At 45.9% G+C, this 10635-nt stretch overlaps 1 long non-coding RNA gene across 1 annotated transcript; it reads left to right on the top strand.

Moving 5' to 3' along the window:
- Positions 1-7363: 7363 nt before the first annotated feature.
- Positions 7364-10027, top strand: LOC119308667. Its single transcript, XR_005150232.1, has 3 exons — positions 7364-7866; positions 9450-9511; positions 9619-10027. It is a non-coding gene; the product is annotated as an uncharacterized LOC119308667 (long non-coding RNA).
- The last annotated feature ends 608 nt before the right edge of the window (positions 10028-10635 follow it).

Raw genomic sequence — 10635 nt, forward strand, 5'->3', positions numbered from 1 at the left:
TGCAAAGGGCCAGACGAGTGGTATGGTTTTCAAAGCTGACGCGGGCTTGTGTGACATATTGGAGTAAAATTGACATCCCTCGCACTTGTCGACTATCTCCTTTGCCATTTCATTCGCTCTTGGCCAATAAAATCCGGCTCGGTATGCTTTGGCCACGATGGTCCGAGAGGACGCATGATGGCCACAGGTCCCCGAGTGGATGTCATCAAGGATTATTCGACCTTCCTCCGGCGTTATGCATTTCTGACCAACTCCAGTCGCGCTTTCTCTGTACAGCTGTCCCCTTATCACGGTAAAGGCCTTAGATCGGCGGACGATCTGTCGAGCCTCTTCTTCGTCCTCCGGGAGCTCTTTCCTCAAGATATACGCGATATACGGTACTGTCCAATCGGGGGTGATCACTAAAACTTCCATGATCAGGTCGACCACTGTTGGGACTTCAACCTCAGTCGGATCCGTAACACTCTTAGGTTGCGGAGCTTCGTCCGTAAAAGGATCTTCTATGACTGATGGAGTATGGATATGCTCGAAGAACACATCACTGGGGATGACTTCTCTCTTGGATCCTATCTTCGCCAAATCATCAGCTGCTTGATTTTTCAGTTGGGGTATATGGTGGAGCTCTAACCCTTCGAATTTCTTTTCGAGCTTCCTCACTGCATTGCAGTATCCAGTCATGGCTGGGCTTCTAACGTCCCACTCCTTCATCACCTGATTGACCACCAAATCTGAGTCGCCATAAACCATAAGGCGACGGACGCCGAGTGAAATGGCCATGCGCAACCCATACAAAAGTGCTTCATATTCTGCTTCATTGTTGGAGGAATCAAAGTGGATTTGGAGCACATATCTGATCTTATCTCCTCGGGGGGAAAGCAAAACAACCCCAGCACCAGAACCATTTAACATCTTAGAGCCATCAAAGAACATGGTCCAATGCTCCGAGTGAACTTGAGTCGGCTGCTGTTGCTCAATCCACTCAGCAAGGAAATCTACTATAGCCTGGGACTTAATGGCTTTCTTTGCCTCAAATTTGATATCAAGGGGAAGGAGTTCAATCGCCCATTTAGCCACTCGACCAGTTGCATCTCTGTTGTGCAGAATCTCTGACAATGGTGCGTCGCTGACGACTGTAATGTCATGATCAGAGAAATAATGAGCAACCTTCTTCATGGTCATGTAGATCCCATATACGAGCTTCTGATAATGAGGATATCTTTGCTTCGATGGGGTCAAAACTTCAGAGAGATAATACACTGGGCGCTGAACTGTGAAGGTTTTACCTTCCTCTTCCCGCTCGACCGTAAGTACTGTACTGACGACCTGTCCTGTGACTGCAATATAAAGTAACAAAGGCTCTTTGGTGATTGGAGCAGCAAGCACCGGCTGGGTGGAGAGCAGAGCTTTTAGCTCGGCAAACGCTGCATCAGCTTCTGGAGTCCACTCAAACTTGTCTGCCTTCTTCATCAGTCGGTAAAGAGGCAACGCCTTTTCACCGAGGCGAGAGATGAATCGACTTAACGCGGCCAAGCATCCAGTAAGCTTCTGGACATCGTGCACACGCACAGGGCATTTCATTCGGAGTATGGTGCCAACTTTTTCTGGGTTAGCATCGATTCCTCGTTCTGAAACGAGAAAACCGAGTAACTTTCCGCCAGGTACTCCGAATGTGCACTTTGATGGATTAAGCTTGATATCATACCTCCTGAGACTGGCAAATGTTTCAGCTAGGTCATTCAACAGGTCGGAACCCTTTCGTGACTTGACCACGATATCATCCATGTACGCTTCCACATTCCGACTGATTTGAGTGAGTAAACACTTTTGAAACATTCTCATGAACGTGGCTCCGGCATTATTGAGACCGAATGGCATGGTGATATAACAGAAGCACCCGAATGGAGTGATGAAAGCTGTTTTGATTTCGTCAGGTCCATACAGACGGATCTGATGATACCCGGAATAAGCGTCTAAAAAAGACATTCTCTCGCACCCCGCAGTCGAGTCGACAATTTGGTTGATGCGAGGGAGAGGAAAATGATCTTTTGGGCAGGCCCGATTGATATGTTTGAAATCAATGCACATGCAAAGTGAATTGTCCTTCTTGAGAACCATGACGACATTGGCGAGCCACTCGGAGTGGCATATCTCTCGGATAAACTCTGCTGCAAGGAGTCGAGCCACCTCCTCGCCAATGGCTTTTTTCTTCTGAACGGCGGACCGTCGAAGATGTTCTTTAACAGGTTTCGCTTTTGAGTCGACTCTAAGGCGATGCTCAGCCAGCCCCCTGGGAACACCCGGCATGTCAGCTGGCTTCCATGCAAAGATGTCCCAGTTCTCACGGAGGAACTGGATGAGCGCTTCTTCCTATTTAGAGTCGAGTGTTGTGGAAATATGGGTCGGAGCTGCATTGGGGTCAGTCGGGTGGATATGAACTGGCTTCGTCTCCCCAAACGACTGGAACACTGACTCTGTGGCGGGCTTCTTGGCCCGCAACAAATCACTCGGATCTGCATTTTCCTTGTATCCTTCCAGCTCTACCACTGTTATCTGGTCATCCGCAATCTTCGAGCCTTTCTGGAAACACTCTTCTGCCTTCTTCCGGCTGCCAGTGATAGTGATCACGCCTTTGAGGCCAGGCATCTTTAATTTGAGGTACACATAACATGGTCGAGCCATGAAGCGGGCATAGGCTGGTCTTCCCAAAATAGCGTGGTAAGCGCTTCGGAAACCCACGACTTCAAATGTCAGCTTCTCTTTGCGGAAATGCTTCGAGTCGCCGAACACTACATCCAGAGCTATTTGGCCGAGTGACTCAGCCTTCTTTCCAGGAATGACTCCGTGAAAACTCATGTTGCTGGAGCTGAGCCTGGACATCGGAATGCCCATTCCCTTGAGCATCTCTGCATACAGTATATTCAATCCACTGCCGCCATCCATCAATACCTTCGTCAGTCGAGTGCCTTCGACGACTGGGTCGACCACCAGCGCTTGCCTCCCAGGGGTGGCAATGTGAGTAGGGTGATCGGACTGGTCGAATGTAATGGGAGTCTGCGACCATTTTAGATAGCTTGGTGTCGCCGGGGCGACCATATTTACCTCTCGGTTGATCACTTTCAGTCGACTTTTGCTCTCTACATCAGCAAAAATCATCAGGGTGGAATTGACATGAGGGTACCCTCCATCACTGTCCTCATTGTCCTCGGCCCTGTCCGACTCCTTCTCTTTGTCCTTGGGCTGTTTTCCTTGAAACTGCTAGATTAAGAGCCGGCACTGGCGAGTGGTATGTTTCGGGTAGATGAAGTTACCCTCTTCGTCTTTCTTCGTGTGGATATGACACGGTAGATCCATCACGTCTTACCTTCTTTATCCTTTATCTTCTTGGGGTTCCAAGATCCTTTGGGCTTCCCTTTGAATTTGCCCTGAGTCACGGCCAGAGCCTCTCCAGGAGCAGCTGGCTCGGCCTTCCGCTTCTGCTTCCGACTGGAGTTTCCTTTTTCCAATTGACTCGGCTTATACTTGCCACTCCGGAGCCTGTCCTCTTCTTCACCGTTAGCGTATTTGGTGGCAATCTCCATCATTCGACTCAGGGTCATATCTCCGGTTCGACCAAACTTCAGGCTCAACTCTCTGTTCTTGACACCATCCTTGAAGGCGCAGACCGCTTGATGGTCCGACACATTCTCCACAGTATGATGCAAAGTGATCCATCTCTGGATGTAATCTCTCAATGTTTCACTCGACTTTTGTACGCAGACTTGCAGCTCCGTCAATCCGGCCGGTCGCTTGCAAGTTCCCTCGAACATCCTGACGAACACTCGGGAAAGATCTTCCCAGGTGTAAATGCTGCTAGGAGCTAACTGATTCAACCACGCCCTGCCCGAACCCTCTAGCATGAGTGGCAAATGCTTCATGGCCACCTCATCATTACCACCACCAATCTGTACCGCCACTCGGTAGTCTTCAAGCCAAGTTTCAGGCTTGGACTCTTCGGTGAATTTACTTACCCCAGTCGCCAACCTAAAGTTGGGGGGTATCACTGCGGCTCTGATGGCTCTGCTAAAGCATTCTGGACCTGAAACATGGACTCGACTACTTGTGGGCACATCTCTGTCATGGCCACCTCTATGAGCTCTGTTCCGATCGACCAAACCTTGCATGATGATGGATCTCGCGTCAAAGCCTGGTTCTCTGGGGTCGACTGGAGCTCTCCGCCCAACACTGAGCTGGCGCCTGTCATCTTGCTGCAGATGGGCGTTAGACCCACTTCTCGGGGGAGGAGTGGGCACTCGACGCCTATCATCACGATCAAATCGGTCATCATAGTGGTCCCGCCGGCCTTCACATCCCACGCGCCTCGGAGGTGATCTTGGGCTGTGAGCCGACTGGACAGTATTCGCAGCGATGGATCGACTGTGAATCCTGTTGCGCGACTGTGACACAACTGAATTCTAATCTCCTGCCACACGGAGCAAATCCCTGATCTGCATCAAGCCTCTTCCAGCCTCCGACTGAGAGGGCTGAATTGACTCTGCTGTACGGGCTGCGGCTGCCAAATTCTGAATCGGGGTTCGATATACCTGAGTCGGTTGCGGAAAGAGCTGACGTCGGCTGGAGTCGGGTACTCGTTGACGCGCACGCTCGTCGAGTGCTCGCTGGAGGTTCTCTAGTCGAGTGTGTTCAGCCAAGTTGGCCAAACGCACCTCTTCCAAGGCACGAGCCTCAGGAGTTTCTCCTGCGATGGGAGTATGGAGGGCATCCATGTTCCGGCGGCGAAGATCTTCTCTTTGCTAAGAAGTGAGTGGCTCGGGCTGATATTCTTCGTGGGCCTGAGCGGGGTCGCCTCCATCGTCCATCCCGTCAATGCGGGGGAAACCGGGAGGGCTACGAGGCCCGTTGACCATCAGGACCTCCGCCGCTGGATCACTGCTGTTGCACTCGGATGCAGTCTCTACGGAGCCAGTCGACAGATCGAACATGCCGTAGAGAGATTCGTCGGGCTCAATTGCCGCGACTTGGGTGGTGGCCGATTGGCGAGCCACTGCGTGTCTCACCCATCGCTGAAGCCTCGACCGACCGGAGCGCTTGCGCTGGCGGGAGACAGGGAGGGAGGACGGCACAGGAGTCGACCGGTATGGGGTCGACGGCTGCCGTAGCAGGACGCCGCGGACACACGCCCGAAAGTGCGTCGCCCCGCGGACGGGGAGCGCGTCGATGTCGAGTGGTGCCTCCTGGAGCCAAGCGGAGTCGTCGGCGATGAAAGCGAGCGCACCGAGACGGATCTCGCGGCCCTCGACCAGAGCTCCGCCAGAAACCATGATGAAGGCAATCGGACAAATTGCAACTTCTCCAAAAAGGCGCTAAGACACCTGCCCCAAGGTGGGCGCCAACTGTCGTGGTTCTAAGTCTGACAGTAGAATGGGGGGTAGGTATGGAGAGGCAAGATCCTAGCTATGGAGTAGTTGTACACACGAGTGTTTTACGAGTTCAGGCCCTTCTCGGAGGAAGCAATAGCCCTACGTCTCGGAGCCCGGAGGCGGTCGACTGGTTTATGTGTATATGAGTTACAGGGGTGCGGACCCTTTACACTGAGGAGGGGGTGGCTTATATAGAATTCGTCAAACCCCTCCAGCCCTCAGTTATGCAGGGTTTAAAGTACATTAAGATAGGGGGTTACGGGTAACGCCCTCATAAAGTGCCATGAAGACTATTTAAGCTACTTAATGACAGACCGTTATGTGCTGAGTGACTTTAGGTCTCCTGGCCGTCGAGTGGTTAGCTTCATGGTCGAGTGGCTATCTTCATAGTCGAGTGCCCTTGAGTTCGTCGAGTGAAGTCCCTCTTGGTCGACTGGAAGGCAGCTTCTTTTAAGGATGTCCTTGGGTAGGGTATCTTAGATAGGTCCATGACCCTACCCTAGGTACATGACTTCATCAGTCCGCTCGATGCGCGGGCTAGAACTTTAGAAAGGTCAATAATGAGAACACTTTTTTTCTTTTGTTGAAAAAAAATTGTGACCAAATGCGATGAAATTTACAAATATAAGACTTTGGTCCACATAATTTGTTCATCGGTATGTTTGGTTTTCTCATTGACATATAAATATATATATGTTATGCATTTAACATTTACCTACTTATTGTACATGCCGTACAAAATGTATGTTTTTTATGAACCAATTTGCGAGGGCAACATCTGAATATATATAGCTTAATTTATAAATATGCACACGTCTTAATCAAATTTAAATTGCATGGGCAGTATCTTAACCTTTTATCATGAGAACATTTATTGTTTGATTTGTGTAAGTTTGGATCCAACTTTGGTGACATATATATATATTTTCCTTTAACGAAATAGTTTTGTTTTAGATATGTTTCAATTTTGCCGTTGATAATACTATTGTCTTTTAAAAAATAGTATTGTGAAAATTTTATTTATGAGGTGATCTAAACGCTCTTATATTTCTTTACAGATGGAGTACATACTTATTAATGATACTGTAGCAACAATATTATGTTATGAACCGGAAATCTGTTGGTGCTCCCGGGAGCGTGCGCTCTTGCGCAGAAAATATTTTTTTAAATGTAAAGAAAAACTCAACAAAAATTTTATGTGTTCTTTGTCACATCCAAATCCTACGTACAAATTTGTAAGCAAAAAGATTAAACATTTTAGCATGTGCAAAAAAAAAAACACCTAATGTTACCCAAAATATCGCCCTAAATTTGTTTTTTCACTGGCGATACACCGTTGCTCCATTTCGCATGAAAATTTTCAAGGATGCTTCCGACACTAACGTGAACTTCTACAAAAAGAATTCCCAATTTAAAAAAATATTTACTATATTTTTTAGTTTACTATTCATGCGGAAGCACGCACTCTCGGGAGCCAAAATGCCATTCTCGTAATAACTTTTAGGATTAATCTTGTTGCACAATTTATATTTCTAGCATTTTCTCGTATTTTTAGCTTGTTGCTTTATTTAAACAGGGAGCAAGTACAGTTTTCACTGGTTTTATGTAGGCCAATAATGTGTAAGATTAACATATTAACCTTTTAGCTGTACACGTGTTCAACTATAATTTCGCCTATTATGTTTGTCCCCGCCTGTTAGTTGACTGTTAACAACTTAGAACTTTGCATACAGATTGATTAGTGTATTTATGTAAGTGATCTAAACACTCTTATAGTATATTTTTTACAGAGGGAGTATAATCTATTGAAATGGCCATGATACTTATTTCTTTATTTCATGGACATTTAACTGAGTTAAGTTAAGACAGTTCAAAAAGGTAGTACTATGTTTTCATTCGCAAGAAAAGAAAAGATTGGGTCTTCCACCAAGCTGTACACTGACTTTCCGCCTTAAAAGAACACTCACTTTCCCCTTTCTCTAGCCTTGTCTTCTTATCTTCTTGTCTTCTCGGGAGCTCCCAGTCATGGGAGAAGCCGAGCAAAGTTCGATCCACCGCTTGTGAGGACCAATCTGCCCAGGGGTACGACCCCGGGGTGGCTATGTACAACGCCTGGATTGGATCCCCGTGTGCCTCATGGATCTCTCGGGCCCGTCAGCGGCGATGGAGGGGCTGCAGGTCCCCGGTAGCAGCTGCGCGAGGGAGGACGCGAGCTCGTTGAAGACGATACTGCCGCTTGCCATAGGCGTCCATCAAAGTGTTGAGGGCGTCGATCTCGTCCCCCACAGCTAGTTTGGATCCTGCGCGCGTGTGAGGTTCCTGGTGGCGTTGTCGTCCACAAGCGCCGAACCGGACGCGTCATGCTGCCTTTAAGCGAGACAACCCATCACGATGTCTTCAGTCTTGACAGATGCAGCTCGGCATTGGCATTGTATTCTTCTACCTGCAGGTCTCCTCCTTCTCCCTCTCCCTTCTCTGATTTTGTACGATTGCACCAATATAATATTTCTCGTTTAATTTTTGTGTGCTATCCTTCATGCTGCTCCTACATGATGTTGATTTTCATCCGATAGAATTCTGATCTATCAATTACATGATGATTGTAAGTTATTAATGTCGAACAGAACTTAGGGAATAATGTTAATTTGGTATGCCCTCTCCACATTTTTCCGGGCTAGGAACCGGCGGCATTTGGCACGGCAGTGTTAGGCCCCCTGCCGTCATAACATTTAACATACTTAAGAAACAATTAGTGTATTTTATCTATAGTTTTAATAATTCCCGAAGACAAACTGGGATTTAATAACTAAATAGGAAAATTGATCTGATTGCAATATACATATAAAATATATGATGCGCGGATGCTCACTATTGGCTTGCACTATTAATAAGATTCAAGTAACATAATATAGAGTGTTGATGTTTGATATTATTGAGCTATTTCCATCAAATGTTGATGCATATTTCCAATTCCTCGACAGAGTAGTAGACAATACTGTTATGTCATATCATGTTAGCATAGATAAGTCATTTTTTATTTTGAAGATAGTTTGCAGTATGCTAAATTTCTATAAATGAACTTATTATGTAAAAATCTGGTAGCCTCATCTAGTGACGAAGCATCATACTGAAAGTGTTTTTATACCTTTTGAATATTTCTTTATAGACTATGTCCTTGACCACATCATATATTCTAATTGCTATCTTCATCATTTACCGTTACTCCTCCTAGTCCATCCCTTTTTGTGACTCTTGAGAATGATATGTATAGTTGTCGCAAACACTTTCTTAGGAAGATATTGGACTTTACATAGACTAATTTGTTGAACTCCCAACTGATAATCAAATTCCTTGTTGTGCTATTGTGCTAACCGAGAAAGCCTAAGTTATTTAGTGTCAAGAAGATTCATACGAAACAGCAGCTAGTAGGAAGTTCAGTGGTCTCACCATTTGGTATTAATCTTCCACGAACTGTTGATGCTCCTGAGATTAATTACCTTAATGCACAGGAGGAGCGGCTTACCGGTGCTAAACTCAGCTGCATCCTACTTCCTGTAGAACACTTTAGTAAAGACTTAATCATAACACAATTATTCAGATGCCGAAACATGTATTATTCTCATATGGAATAGATGTTTCTCAACATGGCATATGAACAAAGTTAAAAGAAAATATAAAAGAGACCACAGTATGCCCAATGTGCTGCATGGAAATGCTTGGCTGAGTAATTATATCCTTGTGATGGCCGCTTAGGACTCCTCAATACGCGGTAACATTTTGGACTTTTTGAGTGATCATTAGTTTACATTGATTTGTGAAATAAATATATGATGGTTGCCTTTCAAATTGGGTAATATGAACAATGTGATACTCTACAGACTAATTTGTTAAATTCCAACCAATAATCAATTTCCTAGTTGTGTTAATGTGCTAACTATGAAAAGCTAGGTTATGTAGTGTCAAGAAAACAGTATGAAGCAGTAGCTAGTAGGCAGTTAAGTGGTCTCACCATTTGATACTAATATTTTGCAGAGTGTTGATGCTGCCGGGATTAATTGACTTGCTGCCCAGGAGCGAACAGCAGCAACTTACAGGTGCCGAACTTCGCTTTATGACATTGTAGTAAACAAATAAATTTAATCACCTGAGGCATGCAATGGCATATCTGATGGTTCAGATTGAATATCACAATCCTGGGCAGGGCGAGGGTGGAGGGGCGCACCTGCTGCTGGTACTTGTTGTCTAGTCTGGAGCATGCAGTCTCGTGTAGGAGACACAATGGATTACTATCCGAGCAGGAAGGACCAAGGCAGGCCACTTGCACCGAGTTGCCGACTCCTGTTGCCCTCGTTCTTGTTTGAGCTACAGATCATGAATCGTGAGGATGCAATATGCATGACAAATTGTTAACTTCTCAGAGCATGTATATTAGTATAGATGGCACTATAGACACAACCTACAATAGGGTGCTTTCTCAGTTCTGTGCATGGACTTTTGATTAGATGAAACATTAGGTATCTATTGATTGACACTAATTAGTTCGTGTGGTCTATGGCAGCTGCTTGTTATGTACATTGTCCTTCATCCCTGTGTTAATTTGTTGCTCTTGCAAAAATTCATTGCTAATTCTTAGCATGCCACAGCAAAAAGGAGAAGCAAAAAGATGAACCACGGAGCAAAGAAATTCCTAAATTAATGCATGCAGCAACCATCATGGTTCTTTCAGCACCTTTGCAATCCCAGACTCCATGTTTTCTGATATGCAAGCAGGATCGAGGCCACATGATGAAAATTGAAGACGGATTTCAAGGGAAGACAGCCTAAAGAAGCATCCGCATGGATTCGTGGAATCGATGGTCAACTAATCATACATGGAGACATAGATATTAGGGGAGAACATACCTGGTGGCGTAATTGGTAGAGTAGCGAAACCCATACCTGGTGACGCAATCGGTGGAGCAGCAGAACCTGATCCCATGACAACGTAGCATGATCGACGTGCCAGAAGAACGATGCGTTCATGGCGGCGGCACCACGGATGAAGAGCCTGATTGATCTATTTTTTTTGTCTTGTTTTTTTTCCTATCTTGTGAGATGGAGGAGGCACGGGGAAAAACTCTATGGCGTAGGTGGGTAATTTCTTTTAATTATTGTGTTACTAAATTCTGTCTAAGATCTAACGGCTGTGACTTTTTGTTCTAATAAACTAAGGGACAGA

The sequence above is a fragment of the Triticum dicoccoides genome, chromosome 5B, assembly GCF_002162155.2.
Source record: "Triticum dicoccoides isolate Atlit2015 ecotype Zavitan chromosome 5B, WEW_v2.0, whole genome shotgun sequence".
Classification (NCBI taxonomy): domain Eukaryota; kingdom Viridiplantae; phylum Streptophyta; class Magnoliopsida; order Poales; family Poaceae; genus Triticum; species Triticum dicoccoides.